Source organism: Pinus tabuliformis, chromosome 9 (genome assembly GCF_031772625.1).
Source record: "Pinus tabuliformis cultivar Carrire ecotype Pingquan chromosome 9, CPIR1, whole genome shotgun sequence".
In the NCBI taxonomy this organism is placed as follows: Eukaryota; Viridiplantae; Streptophyta; class Pinopsida; order Pinales; family Pinaceae; genus Pinus; species Pinus tabuliformis.
Window position 1 is genome coordinate 773,462,716 of NC_142307.1, and position 27,299 is coordinate 773,490,014.

Sequence of the window (27,299 nt, forward strand, 5' to 3'; positions counted from 1 at the left end):
ATAGGCGGGAGATTTTAAAAAAACAGGCAGAAATCTGGTGGAGGACGACTGGTTAGCTTCTCTGAAAGTGGTAGATGCGTACTCCAGTCGAGAATGTCGTGAAGGCAAAATGAACAAAGGGTGGTGAATGTCTTAACTGAGCTGTCTTTTAATTGCGGGCGTGATTCGTGGTGAGGAGATGAGGTGGCCGGACTGGACCATTGATCCTACGTCACAGTCATAATGTTTCTACATGTCGTCTGACTGCCATCACCTCCCTTACTCCCGTTATCCATCGCCACCACTACCAGTCCCGAATATTTCTTCCTGAATGGACATTCCACACGTGCTGGCTGCGTATCTGATCGACAGTTTTGAATTTGACAGGGCTCGTTTGGATTCCACGAGGATGTGTAACTAACCGAGGGTGGCCAGTTAACTGGCCACCGATTCCATTCAATCCGAACCATTCCCATAGTCACGCAGCCTTGAAATATGATTCATGTAATTGAGGAATAGGTTTAGGCACTTACCTGTGCAATTGCGGTTGTGTTATGCACATTTCGGATTTTGGAACCCATTTCTTCATTACTGTTGCTGCTTGCGCTCTGCATGCTCGGCCTCGGGTTGTTGCTGATGTTCACACGTTTAAACAGAGCTCCATGCATGTTTCATATGTTATGCTTTGTTGTCCCTGTCTCTGTAGTATGTTTTTTAAAGGGATCATATGTTACAGGAATCCTGTAGGATTTCTTGTAGTTGCTTCTCCTTCTAAAATTCAAGCTAAAATGAGTAGGGCTACAACTGCTGATGAGGGTCTCGGCTGACAAGGAATCATAGATGGAGGGTATCAAGTATGGTGAGTGAAAAAAACTACTGCTTTGATTTGTCATTAAAATTTTGTTTGCAACATGAAAAAAACAGGATTTTTGTGTGTGACTGTGCAGGGACATAAAAACGAGTGTAATGGAGGTGTACAGAGATGGAAAAGGGTGACATATGGTGAGGGATGGAGGCAGGGAGGTTCATAGGCCTCATAGACAGATTTCAAACCCTCGGGTCCTCTTCTGAGATCGATTTTGGCTTGTTTGTAGTTTCTACAGGATCCTCCTGTAGAAGATACAGAGCTTCCTATAGGATGTGGAATTTCGGACCAAATGAGACTAGATCTTGGGAAAGGGTAACGATGATGGAGGAATGGATTGTGAGGGATGCATGCATCCTGGTCATGTCCTCTGTCTTTGTCTTGTGCGATCCTCCTAAAACCTGTAATGACCTTCCTACAACCTGCAATTTATTCAACATAAATTAGGTTTATTTTTCTCTTTTTTCTTCTTTTTCTTTTTCTTTTTTCTCTTTTTTTTGTTTGAGACAGCTGGGGTGCCTCCAGGAGGTTTTCACCCTCACTATCTGCCCTGGGCACCTCCATGAGGTTTTCACCCAAGGATCTTTTATTCCTTTTTTTTTCTCTTTTTTTTGTGTTTGTTTTTTCATGGTGTAGGTGGAGTGGAGACAGGGACCTGCTCCACTACCAATATTGATTTACCAAGAGTCTCAATGAACTCCTGCTTGGAAAGGGGTTTCTTGTATATCTTCAATCTATGCCCATTGATGAGCACGAGGATGGCTTCTTCGTCAATGGTCCGAATAAGGACTGAACCATTGTCATTGCATGTTTCCATTGTATATGGTCCCAACCATCTTGTCCTCAGTTTGCCCTTGAAATCCTTGTATCTTGAATCATATAGCAGTGCCCAATCTCCTGGCTGAAACTGCTTTTCTTTGAGGTGCCGGTCATGCCATACCTTTCTTTGAAGTTGGATTACCTTTGAGTGGAGAAGGGCCTACATTCTCTGTTCATCTAATCCATTCAGCTGAAACAATCTTTCCTGTTGAGCATGGCTGAGATCTAGGTCCAGTTGAGCCGCCAACCTCGATGTGTTATATTCAAATTTTATGGACAACAAAGCCTTCTTCCCGTAGACTAGCTCATAGGGTGTGAAACCTATTGTAGTTTTCCAAGTAGTGTTATAGGCCCAGGTGGCCTCAACCAAGCGATCTGCCCAATCTTTTCTGCTGCTACTCACTACCTTAGTCAAAATTCCTTCCAAAGCTCTGTTAGTAACTTCCACCTGTCCATTTGCTTGTGGATGATAAGAGGTGGAAGTTATGTGCTTAATATTGTGATGAGTGAGCAGGTCTTCAATCAAGTTAGAGGCAAACTGACTTCCTTGATCTGTGACTAATTCTCTTGGGTAGCCAAACTTGTAGAAGATATTTTCCCTCAAAAACTCAGTTACCTTTTCTTCTCTTGCTGCTTTGATTGCTTTTGTTTCCGCCCACTTTGTCAAGTAATCCGTGCACATAATGATGTAGGAATTTTGTTTTGAAGGAGGGTTGATAGGACCCACAAAGTCCATGCCCCACTTCTCAAATGGCCCGAAAGTCACTTGAGGCTGCAAGGGCATCTCATCCTTTGGAGTATGTTTCCCCATCCTTTGACATCTGTCACATTGGCTGATGTATCTCCTGACATCTTGATGAAGAGTGGGCGAATAGTACCTTGTCTGTAGAATTTTGAAGGCGGTTCTCTTTGCTGCAGAGTGGCCTCCACAGGGCCCATCATGACAGGTTAGGAGGATGTCAAAAAATTCCTCCTCCCTGACACATCGCCTCAAAATCTGATCTAGGCCAAGTTTAAAAAGATTGCCCCCAATCCAAGTTAATGGGGCACTTTTCCCCATGATCTTGCTCTTCTCTTTTGAGGACACGTATGGCGGAAACTGTGCTGAAACCAAATAATTTGCTATATCAGCAAACCATGGAAAGAATACTGAAATAGCAAATAGGTGTTCATCTGGCATTTGATCATCCACCATCCCTTCTTCACCTGCACGCAAATCTAGTCTAGACAGAAAATCAGCAACAACATATTCCTTACCTAGCTTATCAACAATGGTCAAATCAAATTGTTGCAATAAAAGTAACCATCTAATGATACAAGCGTTTACATCAGGTTTGTTCATCAAATACCTAATTGCAGCATGATCAGTATGCACGAATGTTTGATAACCAGTGATGTAGCGTCTGAACTTGTTTAGGGAATGGAATACAGCCAGAAGCTCTTTCTCGCCTACAGTATAGTTTAACTTTGCCTTGGACAGGTTTTTACTAACAAAACATATGGCATATGGTAGCTTCTCCTCAACTTGTCCTAAGGCTGCTCCTATGGCTTTGTTCGAGGCATCTGTGTGAATGTGGAAAGGTAAGGCCCAGTTTGGACCTCTCAAGATCAGGGCAGTTATCAGCTTACCTTTCAAAGCATCCAGAGCCTCTTGACATTTGCCAGTCCATATGAACTCAACATCTTTTCCCAAAAGACCAAACAATGGAGATGCTAGCTTACTGAAATCTTTAATGAATCTTCTATAATATCCTACTAAGCCTAGAAAACTCTGAACATCTCTTACTTTTTGAGGAGGCAAGACCCTTTGGATGATAGCAATCTTGTTGGGATCCACCTGTAAACCTTGCTGAGAAATTGTATGACCTAGAATGGTCCCTTCAGTCATTAGGAATTCACATTTATCAGGACTGAGGGACAGGTTCATCTCAATACACTTGGCTAAAAATTTCCTCAGGTTAGTCAGAGCTTCTTGGAAGTTAGAACCATAAGAGGTAAAGTCATCCATATAGATTTCCACTGAATCATGAACCAGCTCAGCGAATATACTCAGTACTTCTCTCTGGAAAGTGGCAGGAGCGTTGCAAAACCCAAAGGGAAGGACTTGGTAGGCAAAGCTACCCCATGGACAAGTGAAAGTGGTCTTATCTTGGTCTTCTGGGCTAATTTAGATCTAGTTGTACCCGCTAAACCCATCTAGGAAGGAAAAGAACTTCTTCCCTGCTAGGCCGTCTAACACTTGATCTATGAAAGGCAAAGGGAAATGGTCCTTCTTGGTGAATTTGTTAAGTTCTTGATAATCTACACAGATTCTCCACTTCCCGTTTTTCTTGGGCACAAGCACCAAAGGAGAAACCCACTCGCTGTCAGAGATGGGGTAGATGAATCTTGAATCCAACAACTTTTGCAGTTCTTCTTTGATAATGTCCTTAAGGGCTAGATTCATCCTCCTTTGAGGCTGCCTGATTGGTTCACAATCCTCTTTAATGTAGATGTGATGGGTATAGACTGAAGGGTGGACTCCCTTCATCTCCTTAGAGCTCCAAGAAAAAGCATTCAAATGGTTGTTCAATAAGCTACATGTTAGTGTCAGTCTTTGCAGCCTTCCTCCAGTGATCAAACATGCCCTTACAAAGTGATTTTAAGGTGTCAAGGTCAAATTTCATCATTTCAGTGAGTCTTCAAATAAAATTTGGTCACTAGGTATTAGGTCTAAAGTTTGCTTTTAATCCTTTCAAAGTTGTCCAAATTTCGGTCCATGTCACTATTCAGATGAGTGTATCATCATTCAGAGGGTTGTCATCATGATGTCAGGTTCCAATGGGTCATTTTACACCTTGTTCATGCTTCAGTTGCACCTAGGTAAGGTTCATTTCCCTCTCCTAGGGTTTTGAAGGTAATTTCTCTTGGATGGTCAAATCATCAGCAAAAATTGTATCCTGATTTTCATACACCTTTCCCTATTCTTAATGTACCTTATTAAACACTTCCCATCACTGATATCCCTCAAATTCCTCATTTTTGCACAAACCCTAGTTTCTTGCTACAACTTGGCAATTTTCTAGGCTAGACCTGTGTTTTGCCCTTTTGGACCCCTTCCCCTCACTCAATCTTTGAAATTCCACTTTCCCCTGCTTCCTAACATCCCTCCCTACTTCCCAAAATTTTCTCAAGAATTTAGAAGCCCCTTATCCCCTTCATTTCGCTTCATTTCGACAAATCCCCTGTTCCACACATTGGGATAGGTTTTACTCCAATGATGTTTCTAAGCAAGAAAATATGAATTTGAGAAAATTGAGAGATTTTTTTGTCCAAAATAGGCCAATGAAGAAAAACCTTCACTTTTTACACAGGTTTCATGGTTTTAGAGAAATGTCAAAAATACAGTTGCCTTAGGAGAATTGATGCACCTCTGAAGTGACCTTGGGAATATCAAGATTTCTCCTAGTTTGGTTGGCCTAATGACTTGTTTGATGATTTAAATGATAACTAGACACAAATATCTTTCCAATGAGCTATCATGAGCTCAATTTGGAGTTGAGGAAGACCTTCAAAAGTTGACTACAACAGCACTCTGCCTTTAGGCAGCCTCATTTTGCACATTTTTGACCAGTCTTGGGAGATTTGATTTTTGATAGGGCAAATGAACTCCAAATTAAAAAATTCTTGTTGGGTTGGAAAGTAGACTCAATAATATTTTCAACAAGCTATCCCATGCCCAATTTGGACATTGGGAAGGCCTCTAGAAATCAGCTTCAAAAGGCACTATGCATAGGGAAATCAGCGCGGTGCATTGGAGGAATTTTGCTCATTTTTGGTCAAAAACTCTGTTTTTCGCCTAGTTTTTTCACAGTTTGACTTTTTTCCTTCTAATTGTCAAACTCATGATGTAATTTAATGTGACATGATGGATTTTGATGTAATTATGCTAAATTTTCACTCATTGAGGTAGATTCATCTATCAAAAGGTAGTTTGCAACTGAATGAATCAGTTTCCTAGTTTTTAGAGGCAAGCTGTTCCACTGCCTACTTTTTAGTTCTCAGTTTAGATTTTGTTGGAACAGCTCCTAATCTTATGAGCTTGACCCCTAGAGGCTAGGATGAGTTTTTGGTTGCCTATATCTTGTAATTTTTCAGTCATTAGCATGGTTGGACTTTTGGGAAAGCTTGGAACTTATTGTATACTCATTTCAGTAGTTTTGGTTAAGGAATAGACCAGTGGTTTGCAGCACTCTATGGGATTCATGTGGCATGTTGCTTTGATATTATGTTTCCTTCTGTAAATTGTAAGTTTATATGTGTTTTATGTATGCCATTTTCTCTCTTGCTTCTTCTTAACTAAAACAAACAAGGATAAAGGTAGAATCCATTGAAATTGCAGTGCTCTACCTAGGGTTTGCTTAGTTATTGATGTTTTCAGCTGTTTGAAGAGGATCCTTGAGGTTTTATTGACCCCTTCAACTCCTAACCTATTTGAATCTTTCCATTTCATTCAATTTGAAGTATCAAATCACTTTCCTACCTTGCCCCATTGAGACCTCTGCAAAACTGAGCCTCATTCCCAAGACCCAAAAATTGCCTTTCCATTTGAGCCAACAAAACATCTTCAAATTCAATCAAGCCCTTTTGCACAAATACCTAGCCTAAAATTAGTCTTCATTCAAGTCATCTCAAGCCTCATTAATCATTTTTGCTAAGATTGACAGGAGAGAGCCCTCTCCCGACCTGGTAGGGCTAGCTACCAGGTTAAGCTTGGTTTGATGTTACCCTAGATCCTACCTTTCTCAGCCTAAGGTAGATTTAGGTCCTAACACTACACAACTCTTTCTCCTGAGAGGTGGATAGGGATGAGTTGATCTTTAAGGTTATTTTAGGGCCAAATTCCACGTTCTTAACTCGGAGAGAGGTTGGATCAGCCACACAGAGATCAACTAAAGCATTGGCTTGGGTTTCTTCCACCAACTCTTCTAATGGCAGCACACTGGGGGGTGGATTTTGAATCAAATTCTCAATAAGATCATCCTCGGTTTGAGGACCTCCCCTAGTGGCTTCCACTGTGCACAATGGGGTAGAGTATACTTCATCCTCATCTTCCTCCTCCAACTAGAGAGGTAAGTCATGTTCTAGCAGAGGTTGGGCAGGAGGATATAGGACTAGCTGTTTGGACATATGCCCATTCTTGATGGTCATGCTCCCAACTTGACAACTGATGTAAGCATCTGCAGTAGCTAACCAAGGCCTTCCCAAGATGAGGGGATACCCAGTGAGTTTTTCCTTTGGCTGAACGACCAAGAAGTCAGCAGGGTACTCCCAGAATCAATGGAGACCATGACATCTTCCCCAATCCCTTCAGGAGTCACAGTGGAGTGGTCTGCCAATTGCAGTACTGTTGAGGTCTTTCTTAGGGAACTATGAAGGTTGAGTTTGAGCATAGTGTCCTTGGTCATTACGTCAATGGCAGCCCCTAGATCAATCAAAGAGTGGGGGATTATGGTGCCATTTATGTGGACATCGACTATAGAACTCCCAGGGTCCAGATATTTTGGACAGATTACCTGTCCCAACATCAGGTCAGATAGTTGTCCTATGACATTGATAGTTGGGGGCATCTCTCTTGCACCTACCTGGGTGCGTGAAACACTTCTCTTTGATCAACTTATTGTAGATTGGTACATCTTTTATGGCATGGAGAAGTGGTATTTTCACACATAACTGTTTAAGTTCTCCTAGAAGTTTAGTTTCTTCTGGGTTTGGTTGCGTGGTTCCAGCTAGTTTCTTAGGAAAGGGTGGAATGGATTTGGGTTCACTTTCTTTTTTCTCTTCCTCATCCTCCTTAGGAGGAGGTTGGCTATCTGGGAGGACCTTCCCAGATTGTAGGTTGATCTCATAAATCTCCATAGCATAGGTAGGGCATGTGGTTTCTCCAGTATATACCTATTGGGCCTGTCTGTTGTTGGGGGTTCAGTTGAGCAGGTATCTGGAGTTGTCTTGGAGGAGTAGGAGGTAATGGTTGTGGTTGAGCAGGTGGTGGAGGCAAAAGAGCGGGAGGAGAATTGTATTGGGGCCTCCACCCCTGATGAGGTGCGTTCCATTGAGGTTGTGGCTGAGTGTGAGAATGAAACGAGTGAGAAACTGGTTGAGTATGGTATTGAGGAGGATACGACCAAGGAGGGGGTGTGGACCAGGAAGGATGAGTAGGGGGACCCCAAGAAGGCATGGAAGTGGTTTGATTGGGGTTGTAATAAGTCTGGGATGTCCCTTGCATTCCCTGCTGGTAAGGTCTGGGTCCATGTGGCCTCCTTTGGTTCATGAAGTAGAGTGGTTCAATGGCTCCTTCAGCCCCTTGGTACATAGCTTTAAATCCGGGCAAGGAAGGGCACTGATTTGTAGGATGGTCTTCTTCATAGACAAAACACACTTCTACAGAGTGCAATGGACATTCGTTCCTAGGATGCTTTCTGGTGCACCTGGGACAAAAGATGGCCAAAGCCCTCTTGGCTTCCTCTTGCTTCTTTTGGATTCGCAAGGTATCCATTTGCATGGCAATGGTTTGTCTCATCTCGCTTTTGAAATCTTCCATCTGATTTGCAAACTTGTTTTTAAGGAATGAACTAGATAAGGGGGTACTGGCTAAGAGTTGACTTCCCCTACCTCTCTTTCTGGCTGCCCTAGAATGGTTTCTAAACACAATCTTTATGTCATCATAAGGTAGCTAGTAGATGTCTCCCCCGGCCAGAAAATGGAGGGTATCTAGAAGGTCTTCAGGGACTCCTCTGAGCAAAACCAACTTCAGAGATTCGGGGTCAAGTGTGCACCTGACCCTTTTATAACTGAGTTGAAACCTCTCTTCATAGTCTTCTAAAGATTCATCACTTCCCATGATCATTCGAAAGATTTCTTCCTTTGTATCCTTTGACCTACAGTAGTCCCGATATTTGTTGTTAAAGGCTTGCTGCATTTGATCCCAAGTTGTGATACTGTTTCTAGGTAGCCCCATGAACCAACATAGTGCTGCATCCTTGAGGGTAGAAGGAAAGAATTTCAACTTTTGCTCATCTTTTGCATAGTCATAAGTTCGACAAAGGACAACAAACTCAAACAAGAAGGTATCAAGATCTTTAGTAGTCAATCCATGGAAGTGAGATAAGGCTAAGGGAATTATATTTTTCATTTTCGTGTCCCCATTGGTCTCTCGGATGGGAAAGGTGCCTTCTACTCTCTCCCCATTTCCTCTACCGTTTCTGTTTTCAGCCATGGTCTCAGTAGGAAAGGTTTCTTGATCTTCTTCTATCATAGGATCTTCGTATATCTCTAGAGGTTCACCTATAGGTTCTTCAGGATCATTGCCACCAAAGAAGAGAGAAGGGTGACTCAGTGATGTGGTGGGGGTGTTGGGTAGGAATTTTCTTGAATTGTCTCTGTTCTTACGAGGCATGAAATGAAATCTTTTTTTTGGGTGTTTTTTGTTGTTGTTGTTGTTTTTGTTTTTTTTTTTTTTTTTTTTTTCTGCTTGTATCTGCAAAAATTGAAATAGATTGAACTGCAAATTGAAACTAACTGAAATCTATCTTGCTGAAGTGAAAATGCAGAATTGAGATGAAAGCAGGAAAGGACTAATCTATGTTGTTGAAATGGAATTGCTGAATTGAAATGAAATCAGGAAATACTAATCTACACTTGCTAAAATGAAATTGCGGAATTGAAATGAAAGCAGGAAATACTAATCTACACTTGCTGAAATGAAATTGTGGAATTAAAATGAAATCAGGAAATGGTATAATCTACTTTTGCAGAATTGAAATTGCAGAATTGAAATGAAACAACTACTCTACTCTTGCTGAAATAAACTACTTAGCGGAAGGTTGCAGTAGAAAAAAGAAGAAAAGCAGTAATCAAAAAATACTCTGACGCTTCCCTGGCAATGGTGCCAAAAAGATGGCGAGCTCCAGTATTGCAACAATGATGCTGCAACTCCTGGGATTCCCTACTTTATTTTTATCAACCAAGTAGTTCGTAACAAACTTGGAAGCGACGGTGCTATATGCACAAGTACTAGCTCTTACTGTACGTTGTCACTTGATTAGCTGGCACAAGTTCGCTAGGAGCTTAAGCCAACTTCTATGAGTTCTTAGAAGAAGCTTTTAATTGTGATGGATGAAAGGTAACTCAAAAGAGGCTAGTATACTTGCAGAAAGAAGATGAAAGTTGAAAGGAAATGCAAACCCTAGTTTTACTGACTAACCCTACTTGTGCAAGAAAAGAGATGTAAGGTACTGAAATGGATGCCATTGACTATTGAAAAGGTAAAATGCATGTGTTTAAGCTACTTCTGAAGGAAAATATGGAGAAATCATCTTTTCGTATTTTTGAGTAAATTTATGCAGAATTATTATGCATGTGTTTTAACTATTTTTTATTGTGCAAAGGTTTATTGGTGAAAGGAAATGGAGTGGGCGTTTGCAGGAGGTTGGGAAGGCGTGGAGAGGACCTAAGGGGTCCCTAGCACCATTTTGGATATTTTCACCATGCTCAGGTCTCGAAAAATTGCTCGCGTGAACTTCTACAAGAGGCTGCAGGGGATCTACAGGAAATTCTACAGGAAGTTCTAAAAGAACAGGCTGAAAGTGGTTTTTAGAGGATTGATGGTGGAAAAATGGTGGGAAAGTAAAAATGAAGGATGGATAAGGGTGTTTAAAGGTTTAGGACCTGGTAAATGAAGCTCAGGAGTGATGAAGATGGTTGGATTTGTTCAAGGATGAAGAAAGCAATGTTGCACAAAAATGTAGAAATTAGGGCAAGTTGGGAAAGTGTGGCGAATGAGGGAAAGAAATATTGAGCGAAGGATTGGAGTAGGTTGTATGATGGAGGAAGGGTAGGTAGGAGTGTCTTACAGGTGCTCTGCACACTACTTTCCAAAACTGATCCAAACAAAGACTAAAAAAACAGAGATTTATCTATTTTGACCTAATCTACCATAAAAACCAGAAATGTGATGAACAAAAGTTTATAGACAGGAAATAATGCAAGAAAGCTATGGAAACTGAGAAAGAATAGATCTAAGCATGAAAACACAACTGATATCAACTTTTCGAACTCAAAATCTAACACTAGCAATTGCATTGGAAGGCAAAAACAGTGTTTTTGTGGCAGCAAGTGTGCCTTGGTCTCAATTCATAGCCCCAAGGAGGGAGAAATGAGATCAAGGACTGCTTGGTAGCCTTATTATGGATCTTTTCTATTACCAAACTATCAAATCAATTTGAAGCATGAACAACTATCTTAATCATAAAAAAAAACCTAAGTAATAAAGCAAGATTTTAACCTAAATAACAGAAATTATTCTATGAATGCAAGAAAAACACATAAAAGTACACAAAGGAGGTACTGGGAACTTGGGTTGGGCCCAACCCCAAGAGCTACAACCTCCTAAGAAATATTAGAGCTGGTGCAAAACTGGATTCATCTTCATTGATAAAAAAATAATAGTTACATCCCAAAAACTGTCTACAAGAAGAAGCTCGAAAATGTGTTGATATGGGGCTGCACTAAAGTGCGAAAATTGACTAACAAATGACTAAAACTACTAAGGCTTGAAGGCTTCCTAATTATGCAAATGAGGACTCCCAACAGTCCTCCTTAACTTTAGGAGCTTGGCTGCCCAAAACTGCAGTTAATAAGCCACTTCATTAGACCTGCTCAGCTGCCCCTTGAAATCATCTTTGGTGGGCTGTTGAACTTCGAGATGATGGTGGAGAACTCGAGGAAGGGGTCATTTAGTGCAGGAGACACCCCTCCTACAAATCCTCAGCCTTGTTTCTTCGTATTTGGCTGCCAATCTGCTCATAAATGCCTGATCTTGGTAAAAAAATGTTCAAAAATCTGCAATAAGCACGTATTAGACTTTGTGGTAAAGTGACTATTCCCATTCACACAATTAACATAAATATATTCAAAAGCATGCATAAAACTATGGAGAATGGTGGATTAAATGAGAATAATAGGAAAAATGAGCCCATATAGTTACCCATTTCCGGGGCTCATCAGCCATGCATAATGGAAGGGCTTGCTTTCCTCCTGAGCTTCGCGACAGTGCACAAGGAACTTCTTGCACAGATACTTCACCAAGTTATATTGAACTCTTTTCACGCACTAGGCAGCCAATGATACTACAAGTGTCGGAACTTTGTCCACGTGACATTTCCTCATGATCTTCCTACAGGTATTCGGGCGGAAAACTGTACCGCTTGGTCTTGAATGGAGTGGATAGAATATCCACGCGACTTCTTTACGAGACCATATTCTACCTTCATCTTGTCTGCTATTTCCTTCACTCCACTTTTTCCTCCAAACTCCTTGGCAGGGTCCTCTCCCTTGTAGGTTAGCTTCGTAATCTGATGAATTAACATTTCTATGATCGAGATGGGCTCCCCAAGCCATAGCCACCCATCGTGCACCCATTCTTTTTGTGGTTATGTTCCCCAAGCCTTAGTCCATCATACCAAATGATCGCACGAATCATCCTTCCCATTGTATTAGTATATCCAAACCTTAATTTCATCATTCTCCTGTATTCTTTCCATCCAGTGAAGTTCTCCTTATGCGTACCCCACCAATGAGCAAGCGTAGCATGCAGCGCCAACTCCAGTGCCTGGAAGCGATGTTCTTCCATTACTTCCCTTTCAAATTCATCTAAAAATAGTTCCAAATTAGTCAAACCATCATAATGTGGATGGTTTCTTACCTAAGTCGATACACATCACAATGACTTGGTTATCATATTGCAAGGGCGTGTAGATACTTCATGCAGTCGATTCTGCCAGTGTTCAAGTTCTTCATCCGAACCTGAGGCACAGGAGCTATCCCTGTCCCACAAAATTCATCCATCGGCTATGGGATTGATCCAATCTTCATCTTGTGCTATTATCTTGTATATCTAATCCAGATCATCGCCAATTTCTACATAGTCTCGAATAGGTTCAATGTAACCTGCTCCTTCTACAGGGTCTAGTGGAACTACAACCCTGAGCGACTTCTTCTCAAACGTCATCTTCTGCTTCTTCAAGTTGATTACCCACGTTCATATCAATAGCCCAGTCAATCCCTAGTAGCGTGGGGTATGGGTTACTATCATCCACTATTTCAATGACCTCAAAGTCAGCCAGCGTACTTTCATCCTCAATGTCCACCGTTACACCATATAATCTCCCCATCGGAATAATCTTCTGTTGATTTGCCATGCGCAACTGAATAGGAGACCATTGCAATGCAGGTCTCCCCATCCTTTCCCATATCTGCTTTTGCAAGACATTCGCGTCAGACCCCAGATCCAAGATTACCTGGTCCATTTCATATTCACCTATTTGCGCAGTTAGCCTCATCTCGTGCCCCATTCGTGTCTTATGCTTACCAATCTTTCTTACTGTGCGTTGTTCAGTAGGAGTCTTTTCCTTATTAGTGCACTTGTCTATTAAATCTTGCAACCCTTCTACTGCTTTCTGATCGCATAGTAACTTCATACAAGTATTCAGAAAAGTAGCTAGTACTGAAGGATCTACCTCTTGCGTCGTACTAGTCTCGGGCAATTTCTCCTAACTTCGAGAGGTAGAGGCCTCAACGAAGTTCTTCTTGGCTTCCATGAAGGTTTCTTTAATGCAATTAAGATCAAAATCTACTTCATTCTCAGCAGCCTTGCATACCCATCCATATTCCTTAGACTGCTTACCTTTATTGACACCATTCGCCATGCCACTTCTAAGTACGATATTTATTCTCTAATATTCTTTTCGAGGATCATCCCTCATCATTTGAATGTTCTGTGTAGGCTGTGCCTTCTTTATTGCATCTTTTTCATAAGGGCCAGGCATTCCTCTATGACATGGTCAAACTGTTGATAATATTGACACGAGGGATGTGTGGGGTTTGTACAATATCATGCGAAGTGCCCTACTTTGCCATAGTTATAGCAGAATACTTGCCCACACCCTCGACCCGATCCAGTGCCTCTTCCTCATCCTCGACCTTGGAATCCTCTAATCGCAGCTTCTGTGCCCTGATCCTGAGGCTATTCCTTTGCCTACATCTTGTAGCTAGGGTTTCTAACCATCATCATCTCATAGCTCCTACAAGGGCATTCATCGTGTCCTACAGACTTACAGAAATTGCAAAACAATTGCTGAGGGGTCTGTACAATTTTTTGCAATAAATGATAGTTATTAGTAGCATGTTTTCCTATAACCTGACAGATAGTGCACCATAGCGCGGCTCCCGTGCTCGTCCCAACATTATTCTCTGGTTTCATGGGAACATGCCCTCCCCCTATAATATAGTTCTTATAAACCAAGCAATGATCCTTATCATGTCCATGGCTCTTATACTTCAGACACCAGACCTCAGCACACACCTCTAGCTGAGCTTCCTTTCCTTTCTTTAACCTCAACTCCAAGTGCAGGCTTTCCAGCCGTGAGTGAATCTGTTGCACTCCAAGGTTCTTATCCTGTATAGGCGATGCATCCAGCCTCATCGCGATATCCAAGGCTTCCACTTGTGTTTCTATCTTCTGTTGTGATAGAGGTACTCTTAAATGTGGCAAGAGAGATGTTGTAAACCAATCGCGATGATGGGAATCTGTGATTACAATATTGGCTTGCTTGATTAGGGACTTCAACCTTTGATCAAAGTCCCAAGTTGTCTCATAGATCTTCTGTCAGGTTTTTTTAATTCAATTACCGATTGTGCCTATGACTTAGGCTTACTGAACCCCCGATTCAGAGCTAGATGGGTATCTGCTAATGTCGCGTTGGGGTTATTAGTGCAATACTTAATATACCATGTTAATGCGCGATCCTGTAAGGTCATAACCAGCTACGCTTTCTTAATATTATTATCTATAATCTACTATGTTGTCCAAACAACTCCTACGACAAACCAAAACTGTTCTGGATCTTCGCTCTCTGTTCCTTTAAAAATCGACATATTCATCACGTTTTCCATGTTGAATGGCGGAAATAGAGCTGGGGGAGTGAAGGTGTAGGTGTATGAGGCGGGGGTGGAGGTGGAGGTGGAGTGGATGGATGAGGTATCCTCAGAATACCCTACGTAATTAACTAAACTGCACTTCGCGGTGTAGTCAGCACCATCCCTTTGTCATTACTTGAAGGGGGTTCAATGAGCGGACTATATTCTGGGGCGGATCCTCTGTTTCTTCTAAAGAATCTCCCGCTTCGCATAGCCCCAAACATCAAGGTAACTGCATAAGTCTCTGTTCACATGACAACATTTTAATCCTAGTCTTTAATGACTTCAAATACTTACCTCGTTGTCCTTTAAAGAGCCTTCGTTCCGCTTTGCTATAGCTGATATTCCTATCAATCATGAAATAAGTCACAAAGCTTCCCAATGTGTGATCAATCGAATGATCCACAACCCGCGTGATATTGCTTTCTGATGCTTCCAAACGTTGCGCTAGTTCAGGAGTCCACACTATAGGGCCGTTAAGCCTCCACGTCCCTTGCCTATCAACCAATTCAGACAACCACTAGTGTAGTTCTTCAAGGAAGAAACATAAGAATGTGTCGGTCTCATCTGTGTACAAAAATCTCTACAACCACTGCTCCTTGGACAATTTAGGGCTCCTGTTCTCTTGAGCCGCGAACACGTGCACGTTTCGATCAATCCACTTGTCAATTTCTTTCTTCGTAGGGAACCATTTATTGCACATCTCTTAGATAGATCCCAGTCCCAACAACAGAACCATTTGTTGGCTTAAGGGGGCCTGACCCAGGTTCAGAGTTGTTTGCGCCAACCAAAAAAACCCTAACTACTGGCCCTTTCGGCAACAACCTGCATAGCGCAGGCTGCAGTCTCACCTGAAGCAGTATTGGGGGATGCTAGAACCAGGTTTTCTGCATCCAGAGATAGTGTGATAAGTGGTCTTAAGCTCTTGTAGCTCAGATCTACCTTCGCGCAGATCGGTATCCTTCTAGGGCTCACTACTACAACTCTAAGAAAACGGCTTCTAGACCTTCATGAAGGTCTGTGATCAGACTTTATAGATCCTAAGGAAGCAGTCTATCTACTTTCGTGCACTAATTAATAACCCTAGATCTGCCTTCGCATAGATCTATCCAATTCATCAGAAATCATAAAAGATTCAACATTTATCTTCGCGAAAATAGATAATCACTTAATTCATGCATAAATATTATAGATTCAATATATTCATGTAGCATTTACACATTATTTCATAGAAAACACATTCTTAAGCGACAAAACATAACATAAACATAATTCACAATAATACTCAGAAGCAAGGTATTTCTCAAAAATCTATCTTTATTCAGTTCTAACATTCAATTTACAGACTTCTCCGCCCTGCTCACTCAGCTACAAGGGTCCGTGCACTCAGCTGCAGACTTACTAAGGCCTCCTGCGCACTCAGCTACAGGAACCTTCCCCTTTTTTCTTAAGTACAGGAAATAGAGCTTTCCTACCTTAGCACTTGTCCAATACAACTATCTTCATTCAAAGTTACTAACTACTTCTTCTAGACTCGTTATGGGTCAACTATATATAGATTTTTCCAATACAATACCATGGTCTGCGGACCATTGGTGAGTCTCAAAACCGACCAAACAAGGGGCTAAAAACCACTTTGACTCATATCTAGTTGCGCGCTCCGCATCCACATTTCGCGAAGACTTTACATTCTTTACAAAAATTTTACAAAATTGGGTTAAACTAACCCCAAAACTAACCCTACGGACCCTATCCCAACAAAGGATTTCATTTCTTCTGGAGTCCATGAAAATGCATCTTTTTTTAATAATGTTGTTAGAGGCACTGCTATTCTCCCATAATTCTTAACAAACTTGCTATAATACCTTGTCAACCCGAGAAATCCTCGCAAATTCTTTTTGGATGTGGAGATTTTTCATTCCTTAATGGCTTTAATTTTGCTAGGGTCTACCTTAATGCCTTCATGAGATACAATATGACCCAAATATTCCACCTCTTGTACTCCAAAGAAACATTTGGAACTTTTTGCATATAATTGTTTCTCCTCCAATAGTTTGAGCACCCTGTCATTAGGGGATTTTTAAGGTCAAAAATGGGCCTCCTAAGAAAAATGTACAACCAAAATAAACTTTATAAGAACCAATAGGATTCAAGATGATGATGTCAACCATGGGAATGATTCACCAATTTTGGAGTTAAAAAGTACAAAGATTAAAAAATAAAATAATAAAACTACTTTTTCAACTCTTTTTTTCAACTTATCTCCCTAAGTTTATACTCAAATTTCGAGAGGGAGTACTCATTGGATGCAAAATTTAATTACTCATCCAAGGAGTACCCACATTGAATACTTTCTATGGACCCTACTACACAAAAAATGAGAAATACGTGAAAAAACGTGATTGCAATCACGTTTTGCATGTATTCGTTATTTTTCGTGTAGCAGCGTCCATCAAAAGTATGCAACATGGGTACTTCTTGGATGAGGAATCAAATTCTCCATCCAATGAGTGTTTCAGCTTGAAATTTGAGTAAACCCATATGAAGATAAATTGAAAATACGAGTTGAAAAAATAGTTGTCTTTTTTCCCTCTAAAATTTGATGATGTAATCTAATCTTATTTTATTATTTCCATTATTATTTTATAATTTCCTTTGGAGACCCACTTTAGACCTCAAAAATCCCCCAATGTAACATGTTGAACATGATCCTTCCAAGACTTGCTATAGATTAGTATATCATCAAAAAATACTAACACAAATTTTCTAAGGAAGGGTTTGAAAATGGAATTCATCAAACCTTGAAATGTAGAAGGTGCATTGGTAAGGCCAAAAGGCATGACCAAAAATTCATAATGACCCTCATGAGTTCTAAATGTTGTTTTCGGAATGTCTTCAGTCTTCATTTTGATTTGATGATATCCTGAACAAAGATCCAACTTGGTGAAGTAAATTGATCCATGCAATTCATCCAATAATTCATCAATGACAGGAATGGGAAATTTATCTTTAATACTGAGCTTGTTGAGTTCCCTACAATCCGGACACATGCGCCATGACCCATCCTTCTTGTGCACCAATACTACTGCAGCAAAGAAAGAACTTTGACTGGGTTGAATTATACTAGCCTCTAGCATTTCTGCAACCATATGTTCAGTTTCACTCTTTTGGGCATAGGGATATCTGTAAGGCATGATGTTTGGAGGAACACTTCTTGGAATCAAATAAATAGCATGATCATGATCACTAATAGGTGGGAGGCCTTTGGGAGTCTCAAATACCTTGGAATGATTGTCCAAGAATTTTTGGAGATATGGAGAAATAGATGATTTCGATGTGGGAACCTCTAGCGAACATAATTGTGTAATTACGTCCCATTGTTCTTTATTTAGAAGATTTGTTATTCCGTTAGAGCTGAATATATTTCCCGGTTTCCCTGTGTTACCCCTTAATTCAACTTCCTTTCCTTCCGAAAAAAAAACTCATGAAAAGTTCTTGAAAATTAAAAGCTATTGTACCCAAGGATTGTAGCCATTGGACTCCTAGTACAACATCAACACCACCCATTGGAATGGAAAGCATTGGGCTGTTCAATACATATTCTCCCATGGATAGCTTGATACTATGGCACTTTCCAGAGCAATTTATGGTTACTCCACTTGCAACCATCACTTGACACTCTAGTGTTGGATATAGGAAGCAGTTCACTTCCTTGGCTATCTTACAATGAATAAAATTATGGGTACTACCCAAATCAATCAACACTATTACCTTTTTCTTCTTGATATGTCCTTCTATCTTGATAGTTTGAGGAGTGGTAATTCCGGCCAATGCATTACAAGATATGGTCGGATTCATTTATTCTTTCTCTAGGGTTTGTTCCTAGTGTATATCATCTTTTTTTGACGTTTCTTGTTCATTTTCTTCCTTTATTCACAATCTATGTAAAATAATTTCTTCTCAGCACACTTATGACCTTTAGTGTATTTTCTATCACAACTGTAACAAATCCCTTTTGCTCTTTTTTCTTGCAATTATTGTGGTGTCAACCTTGTAGGTTGTGGAAGGCTAGGGGCAACAACACTTCCATCTTTATAGTTGTGAGTGGTAGGCTTCCTTGTTTCCATATTTTTGCTTTCCATTTTTATTGCCAACCTGAATGCCTTCTCCAATGAATAAGGTTCCCAAAGGAGAACCTCATGTTGGATGTTATCCTTTAAAGTCCCTATGAACACATCAATCCTATGTTCCTTTGGAATATCTTTTACCCTTATATTCAATTTTTGGAAGTCCTCAATGTGCTCCATCATTGAACCCTTTTGTTTGAGATTTATCAATTAGCTAAAAAAGGTGTTTATTTTTGTATCCTCATAATGTGTTATCATTTCTTCTATAAAAATTGCCCAAGTGACAATTTTTTTACGAGATTAAAGCCATCGATACCATACAAACTGATTTGGTTCCAAATATAAAGTCGCAATGCATACATTTTGTGTGTTTTGCACATTATGGAGATCGAAATATTGCTCCATCTGTAGTATCCATGTTACAAGATCCTTGCCATCAAACTTCCTCATATCAATATTTAGAACATGGCGAGTCTTTAATCCAACATTAGAGTTTGTGAAATCATGATTAACATTTCTTTTGTTCTCATCATGAGTTTCCTTTACTACCCTTTCGCTATTAGTAAGCATTTTTTGTAACAACTTTGTCAAATCTATCTTCAAATCTTCCATGTTGCCTTTAAGTTTTGATTCTATCTCAGCTTCCATGCCATCCATCTTAGCTTTCACGCCATTCATCTTAGATCCCATACCATTCATCTTAGCTTCCATGCCTTTCTTTAAATTGTCCATCTTAGCTTCTGTTACTTTTTGTGAGAGTGAAATATGTTGCACTTGGTCTCATAATTTTGATATATCATGTTGCATTTCTTCCTCTTCTTCATGAGTCATGCTAGAGATTTCAGGTTGCTTACTAGGTGTTTCCATTTTCTTTCTTTGGGGCATCAATTAATGATAATTGTGCTTCACTATGTCCTTTGAATTCCTTCAAACTAATTTTTCGAACCAAACTTATGCAAAATTTTAAAAAGACTACACATTTTTTTCACTTTGTAGGAGTTCGAAATTGAATCTACTGTATCTATGTAATTTTAGATCTCCAAGGTATGAAATTTCCTCCTGCGGTAGCCCTATGAGTCCTCTTTCCAAACCCACAAGTCTAATCAAGATTGGATTCTCCAAGGAAGAGTTATGTCAAATCTCCCATAATGACCTGATTATAGACGGGTTCAGTTGAGCGAACTTGTACGAAGTTCCACATGTCACTATTTTTACCTTAGGACCTAAAACCAATACAAATACAACTAAAGATCATCCTATTTCTGTAACGTTTTACGAAATTTCAATCTAATGCTCAGAGAGAAAGTTATGACTATTTTCCCTAGGTCACCCGTTTGGGATGTAATTCGGGAGCCTGCAAAAACCCTAAATGTCTTGGACCATATCTCCGCAAATATAGAAAAACAAGATTGAAATTTGGGTCTGAGCTTCATCAAGATTTCGGCTCAAATGGGTTTTAATTTCAGAGTCTGAACCTTCATAGAAAACAAATTATAGCGCAAATTCCACAATGACCTATTTGCGATGGAATTATGGAGCTTGAAAAAACCCTAACTTCCTCAGATCATATCTCTAAAAATATAGCGAGACAAGATCTAAAATTGGGACCCGAGGTTCAGAATGGCTTCAACTCAAATGGGTCTTTTTTAGCTTCTGAAATTGCGTAGAGAAAATGTTATAGCGAAAATTCCATGATGACCTATTTGGAGTAGCAAAACCCTAGAATCCAAACCTCTAATACCAAATGTTATGAAACCAGCTCACAAAAGATAGAAAAGATAGATCATCGACCTAAAAATCAGCCTCTTCGAGGGGGAAACATCATTTACATTACATAAATGAACAATTCTTGGATGATACAAATGACAAGACCTCCTTTCTATATATAGGAGTCTAAGGGGTGCCAATATAATCAGAGCCTTCATAACAATAATATTGTAGGGGCACAAAATAACAATAGTGGGATTTTATGGGGCACAATAATAACAACATGGGGACTATATGGGTACAATAATACAATAAGGGGGTTGCACTAATAACAATAAGGGGTTACACTAGCAGTATAGGGACCTAACACCTTCCAATTCTAATATTTTCGAGTGATATAATTCCAAAAATAACAACTGATCTCGAGGATCATTATATGCCCGAAGAGAATCTTCTATGTGAGCCAAAGCTTTCATCTCCCCTATACTCTGATTTTTTACCCACACTCTAACTTCAATTTTTAGTCCCTTTCGTTTTTTGGAAAAATTAGACATGATGTCACCCCTCTCAGGAGAAATGTCGCGCTTCCACACCCTATGTACCATCTCCTCAAAAGAAGGATCCTTCAACCACCTGGTATTAAATTTAAAAGGGAAAGGCCTCCGACCCACCATAGTCGACCAAGATAATCTGATGGGCATGTGGTAAAATGTGAACGAAGATACTATTTTGGATTGAATCCCCACAAAGTACCTCAATAAGTCTTGACTGATCAAAAATTGATCCAAGCGCTTTGAAATCCCCTTTGACCCCATCCTTTCATTCCTCCATGTCAACGCCATAGGGACTGGGATCACATCAATAAGTGTTGAATCTGCCATCAGACCTTTAAAGAAGTCAGATAAGCCATCAGCTACAATTTGGAGTGTAAGGTCCCCTCCTAGGGTCCTCTACCAGATCTATATTCTCTAATTTTAAATGCAATAAAAGGGCAATAATTTATTTTCTGACAAGACATTTAAACGATGATAATTTACCATTTAAAATCTAATTCCTACAATTTAAATAGTGAACATTTCATTTCAATCACTTACATGAGTAATCTATGCATAGAGGAATACCTGTACCGATAGCCCGGTGGAGATGCCCTTGAGCTGCTACTCCTGCTGGAATGCTCCTCTTGACTACCGACTAGATTTACCTCCCAGCCAACTAGGAAGTAATTCCTAGCCCAGGAAACCTCCACAGGTTCCCTAGCCCTCCGAGCCCAAGTCCAACCAGATGTAGTGTGTCCAAGATGAATAATACTCCCCTCCTCTCTCTCAAACAATTCCTCCAAAACCACAGCCAAACCAAAACCAAAAGCAAGACCAAGCCTCCCCTCATCCTTCCCCTTTTATGCCCCCTTCTCTTCTCCACCTCAACCACCTCTCATTAATGTCATAACTTCTCCCTCATCCTTACATTTGACTTCTCTTCTTCCAAGTAAACATGAGAGGACATTTGGGAATGTGATATGAATATAAAATTGGGTAATTAATTGGAGAGGACCATGTCTTCTCCCAAGTAAATATTTTGGGGATGAGAGATGAATATATAAATTGGTAATTAATTGGAGAGGGCCATGTCTTCTCCCAAGTAAATGTGAGAGGACATTTTAGGGATGAGATATGAATATATAAATTGGTAATTAATTGGAGAGGACCATGTCTTCTCCCAAGTAAATCTGAGAGGAATTTGGGAATGTGATATGAATATAAAATTGGGTAATTAATTAGAGAGGACCATGTCTTCTCCCAAGTAAATGTGAGAGGACATTTCGGGGATGAGAGATGAATATATAAATTGGTAATTAATTAGAGAGGACCATGTCTTCTCCCAAGTAAATCTGAGAGGACATTTTAGGAATGAGGTATGAATATATAGATATATAATTTGGTAATGAATTGGAGAGGACTATGTCTTCTCAAAATTTAAAAATTTGGGGAGGTAAATAACAAAATTTATATCAGTACCAAATTTACAGTTTCACCAATATAGGTATGTACCAATATTTATTGATAATTATAAGTCCACATTTTAAGGAAATATAAACACTTCGTAAAATTTGCAGGATAATATTAAATAGGGCATTACATACACTCCTCCTTTAGAAAACTTCGTCCCAAAGTTAGAGTGTAAAAGATACAAGAGTTCGAAGCAGTTTGGCAATAAGGGATAACAAATGGAGAGAGAGTTATAGTAGTAAAATTTGATAAGTCAGACAATGACATTCCTTCCCATCAAGAGTCTCCAACTGATCTATATCTTCCTATCCCTCCTGACCTACTTCCGTTCCCACCCTATCCATCCTCTGTTGATATATACGGTGGCATCGGCTATACCAATCTAACCACTGATAAAACCAACATGGCGGAAGCGTCAACTATATCGACCTAACTTCTCCAGCAAGCAACTGAAAATCATCATCACACGTCTAGGGGAGCGTGTCCACCACTGCCCTCCCACGATTCCAGGTTTGGAGGTTACACAGTGGGAAATACCTCCACCCCTCCTCACAACTAGGGTCAACGCCCTAATATGGACCACACTACAGCATTGGTTGGACTTGTCATTGAATAATCCATTCAGGTCGTCTTGCCACCTGTCATTTACATTTTACTCATGTCATAATATTTCATATCAAGTAGATACCAAATGTAATAGAACAATGTACATTATACCTTTCCCCATGAGATGTCTTGACCTTCGTTCAATGGAAGAGTAGATCTCGACTATCATATAGTTCTTTCCAACCTGCGTGTTAGCTCTCATTCATGTATTTGTATAACAATAAGATATATAAATGATCTTTAATCATCATGTTATTAAGTCTAGTATCCACATGTCAATCTTGCAGTTCATACTGGAAATAAATCATAAATTCACTAATTCATTCATTTAAACAAATCATATCCACTTTAGCCATGTATGAAACAAAATAATTTTGATAAGTCACGCACTAGCTAATTCATCACTAAGTGAGTCATACATTTAGGCCATACATCAACCATTTCCATCATCAATACCAAATCCATCAATTGATTTATATAGATAGTTTCACGTGTCCAACCAAACGCATCAATATTACATAATGTTCATAAATTTATAACATGGAACTGCAAAATAGAACCTTAACATAGGTATCTGTCTAAGTCAAAAAAAATGGGCATCACAGATTCTCAAAAAGTGAGGGGTAGTCCCGACGTATAGTCTCTGCATCCTCCCAGGTAGCAGATCTGGGGCTATACTTGTCCCATTGGACCTTAACTTGGTCCACTGTGCGACGTGTGAGCTGTCAAACCCTACTTTCCAATATGCGTAATGGTTCAACCACTACGGTTCCCATGTCCGAGACCTGCAATTCCCTCCAATCCAATTTGTGAGATTCATCAGAAACATAATGTCGTAAAATAGATACATGAAAAACATCATGAGTTTTATGTAAATGGGGTGGAAGTACAAGATGATAGGCAACTGGTCCAATCTTCTCCTTGATCCTAAAAGGTCCTACGAACCGAGGTGACAATTTCATCCCCTTCCCAAACCAAATGGTGCTTTTGTTGGGTCAAATACGAATAAAAACTTGGTCCCCTACTTCATAACTGCGATCAATCCTATGTGAATCAGTATAAATCTTATGTCTATCTTGTGTTTCCTTTAACCTTTGTCGAATCTACTTTACCTGTTCCTCCATTTCTTGAAATAATTCTAGGCCAACTATTACTCGGTCCTCCAACTTTTCCCACCTCAACAGCGTCCTACATGGACTTCCATATAGAGCTTGATAAGGAGGCATCCCACTGAGTCTAATTATCCATGACATACATCCTAAGCATGTCTTCCAGAACCTGATTTACTCTTTCAGTCTGCCCATCTGTTTCTAGATGATATGCAGTGCTCAGGTTCAACTGAGTCCCTAGTGCTGATTGCAAACTTGTCCAAAACCTAGATGTAAATCGAGAGTCTCTATCAGAAATTGTCTTTGTGGGTAACCCATGTAGTTGAATAACTTCACTTATAAATGCTCGTGCCACATCAGTAACATCATAAGTGTCTATTATTGGAATGAAATGGGCACTTTTGGTAAATTTATCAACTATAACCAATATAGCCTTGTGCCTCTATGAAGTGAGTGGCAAACCCACAAAAAAATCCATGGAAATTACCTCCCATTTAGATATAGGGATGTCATGTGGTTATAGGATTCTTGTTGGATGGCGATGATTAGCCTTCACTCATTGACATTCAAGACATTTGGTGACAAACTGGACTATGTCATGCTTCATGCCTACCCAAAAGAAGAGTTTCTTCATGTATGCATACATCTTCTTTACTCTAGGGTGTGCACAATAGAGTTCTCTATGTGACTCTTCGAGGATGGTTCTTCTTATACCCCCTTCCTTAGGTACGTACATTCTCCCTTGAAATCTCAATAGCCCATCTGGTCAAGGACATATCCCTCAAACTTTGGTTTTATCTGCTTCCCACTCTGGAGTGCTGAGATGACCTTTAGATACCAACTATCTTCAAAGAGTTTCTCCAACACACGTTCCCTTAAATTTACCTTTAAGGCTACTATGGAGAAGGTTCGTGATCTCCTTCTTAATGCATCCTCCACCACATTCTCATTTCCCTTGATGTATGAGATCTCAAAATCATACTCACTCATGAATTCGCTCCACCGCCTTTGTCTAGCATTCAAATCCCTTTGAGTGAAGAGATGCTTCAGGCTTTGATGATATGTTCTTAACTCAAATATTCTCCCAATGAGGTAGTGTCTCCACAATTTCAAGGCTAACATCACTGCTGCTAATTCTAAGTCATGGGTAGCATACAACTCTTCATGTTTCTTCAATTTTCTAGATGCGTAAGCTATTACTTCGCATTCTTTCATCAATACTGCACCCAATCCTTGCGCGAAGCATCGGTGCAGACAGTGAAGTATTTTTCCATGTCTGGTACTCGAAGGATCGGTGCACTAGTTAGTAACCTCTTTAGTTCTGTGAATGCAGTGTCACATTCATATGCCCATTCATACCTGACCCCCTTTCACTGTAATGTGGTGATGGGTTTTGCAATCCTTGAAAACCCTTCCACAAACCTGTGATAATACCCTGCTAGCCCCATAAAACTACGCACCTCATGGGAATTTTTTGGTACTGGCCAATCCATTATGGCCTTCACCTTTTCCGGGTCAACTGAAATCCCTTCTCCTGAAATGATGTGCCCAAGGTAATGAACTTTCTTCTGAAAGAAGGAACATTTTGACAATTTTCCATACAATTGATTTTCCTTAAGCAAGTCAAGACAACCCTTAGGTGCTTTTCATGCTCCTTTTCATTCTTGGAATACACAAGAATGTCGTCGAGAAAGACTTGCAAAAATTGGTCCAAATACTTCCTGAACACACCATTCATGAGGCTCATGAATACTGCTGGTGCATTGGTTAAACCAAATGGAACAACTACAAACTCATAGTGCCCAAACCGAGTTTGAAATGAAGTTTTTAAGATGTCATCTTCCTTAATACTCAATTGGTGGTATCTAGATCGTAGACCGATCTTTGATAAAACCGCTGCTCCCTTCATTTGATCAAATAGGTCATCTATTTGAGGTATCGGGTACCTATTCTTTATTGTGGCTCTATTTAAGTCCCTATAATCTATGCATAGCCGCAAGGAACCATCCTTCTTCTTGACAAAAATCACTGGTGCACCCCAAGGTGAAATACTAGGTTTGATAAATCCCAAGTCTAAGAGCTCTTTTAACTGCATCTGCAACTCACAAAGTTTTGGAGTTGTCATCCTATAGGGTGTCTTAGATATTGGTTCGGCACCAGGTTTTAGGTCGATTGTGAAATCAATCTCCCTTACAGGAGGTAATCCAAGCAATTCCTTAGGAAAAACATCCTTGAATTATGAAAAAATTGGATGTTGATCTAGAAAGGGTCCTTTCTAGTCACTTACAACCTCAACCACATATAGCTTGCAACCTTGTCGGAGACAACGTTTTACCTTCATCATGGATATGAATCGTAGCGACACTCCCCTCTTGATTCCAAAAATCTCAATTGGCCTACCTTCATCATCTAAACAAATCACCTTCTTCTTGAAACAGTCTACCAAAGCTCAATGTGCTTCTAGCCAATCCATTCCAATAATTACATCATACGTCCCCAATGTTGTGACGTATGCCTTCAACTTAGTCATACACACCTTGAGGTTTACTTGAAATTGGTCAACACTAGGTCCTACTGCTTGTTTTATCCTAGAAGCCATCTCAACTTGTTTAAAGTCATCGTGCTCATAGGCTACCAACCCACATTTTTCTAATGCAACTCGTGAAATGAAACTATCTGTAGCACCAGAATTAAACAAAATTTTAACTTTTACTTTGTTTATCATACTTGAGGTTTCTACCATGGCAGACTGGTGTTCAACTTGTTGGTTATCAACTGCTGCATAGATTCGATGGTGGCTACTTGCACCCCCCCCCCCCCCCCCCCCCCCCACTGGTGCTTTTCCTTCTCTATGGTTGTTACCAGCTTGTAACTCAGGGCAGTCCCGCTGGTAATGAGGTCCTCTGCATCCCCAACAAGTGATGTGCGGTAGACCTTGAACCGAATGTTGTGGAGTTCTTTGGAAAGAGTTCCTTCCCCTAGGACCCTTGCCCCCACTTGTTTCTCCTCGCATATGACTTTGATTTGTACGTGCCCTTGAAGCTGCGGGTGAAGCTGCACTAGTAAC

The 27,299-nt window shown here is 40.2% G+C and overlaps 1 pseudogene; it reads left to right on the forward strand.

The window, feature by feature from the left end:
* The window catches only part of LOC149151008 (ATP-dependent 6-phosphofructokinase 3-like), a 37,097-nt pseudogene that overhangs the window by 6,675 nt on the left and 3,123 nt on the right, over positions 1–27,299 (forward strand).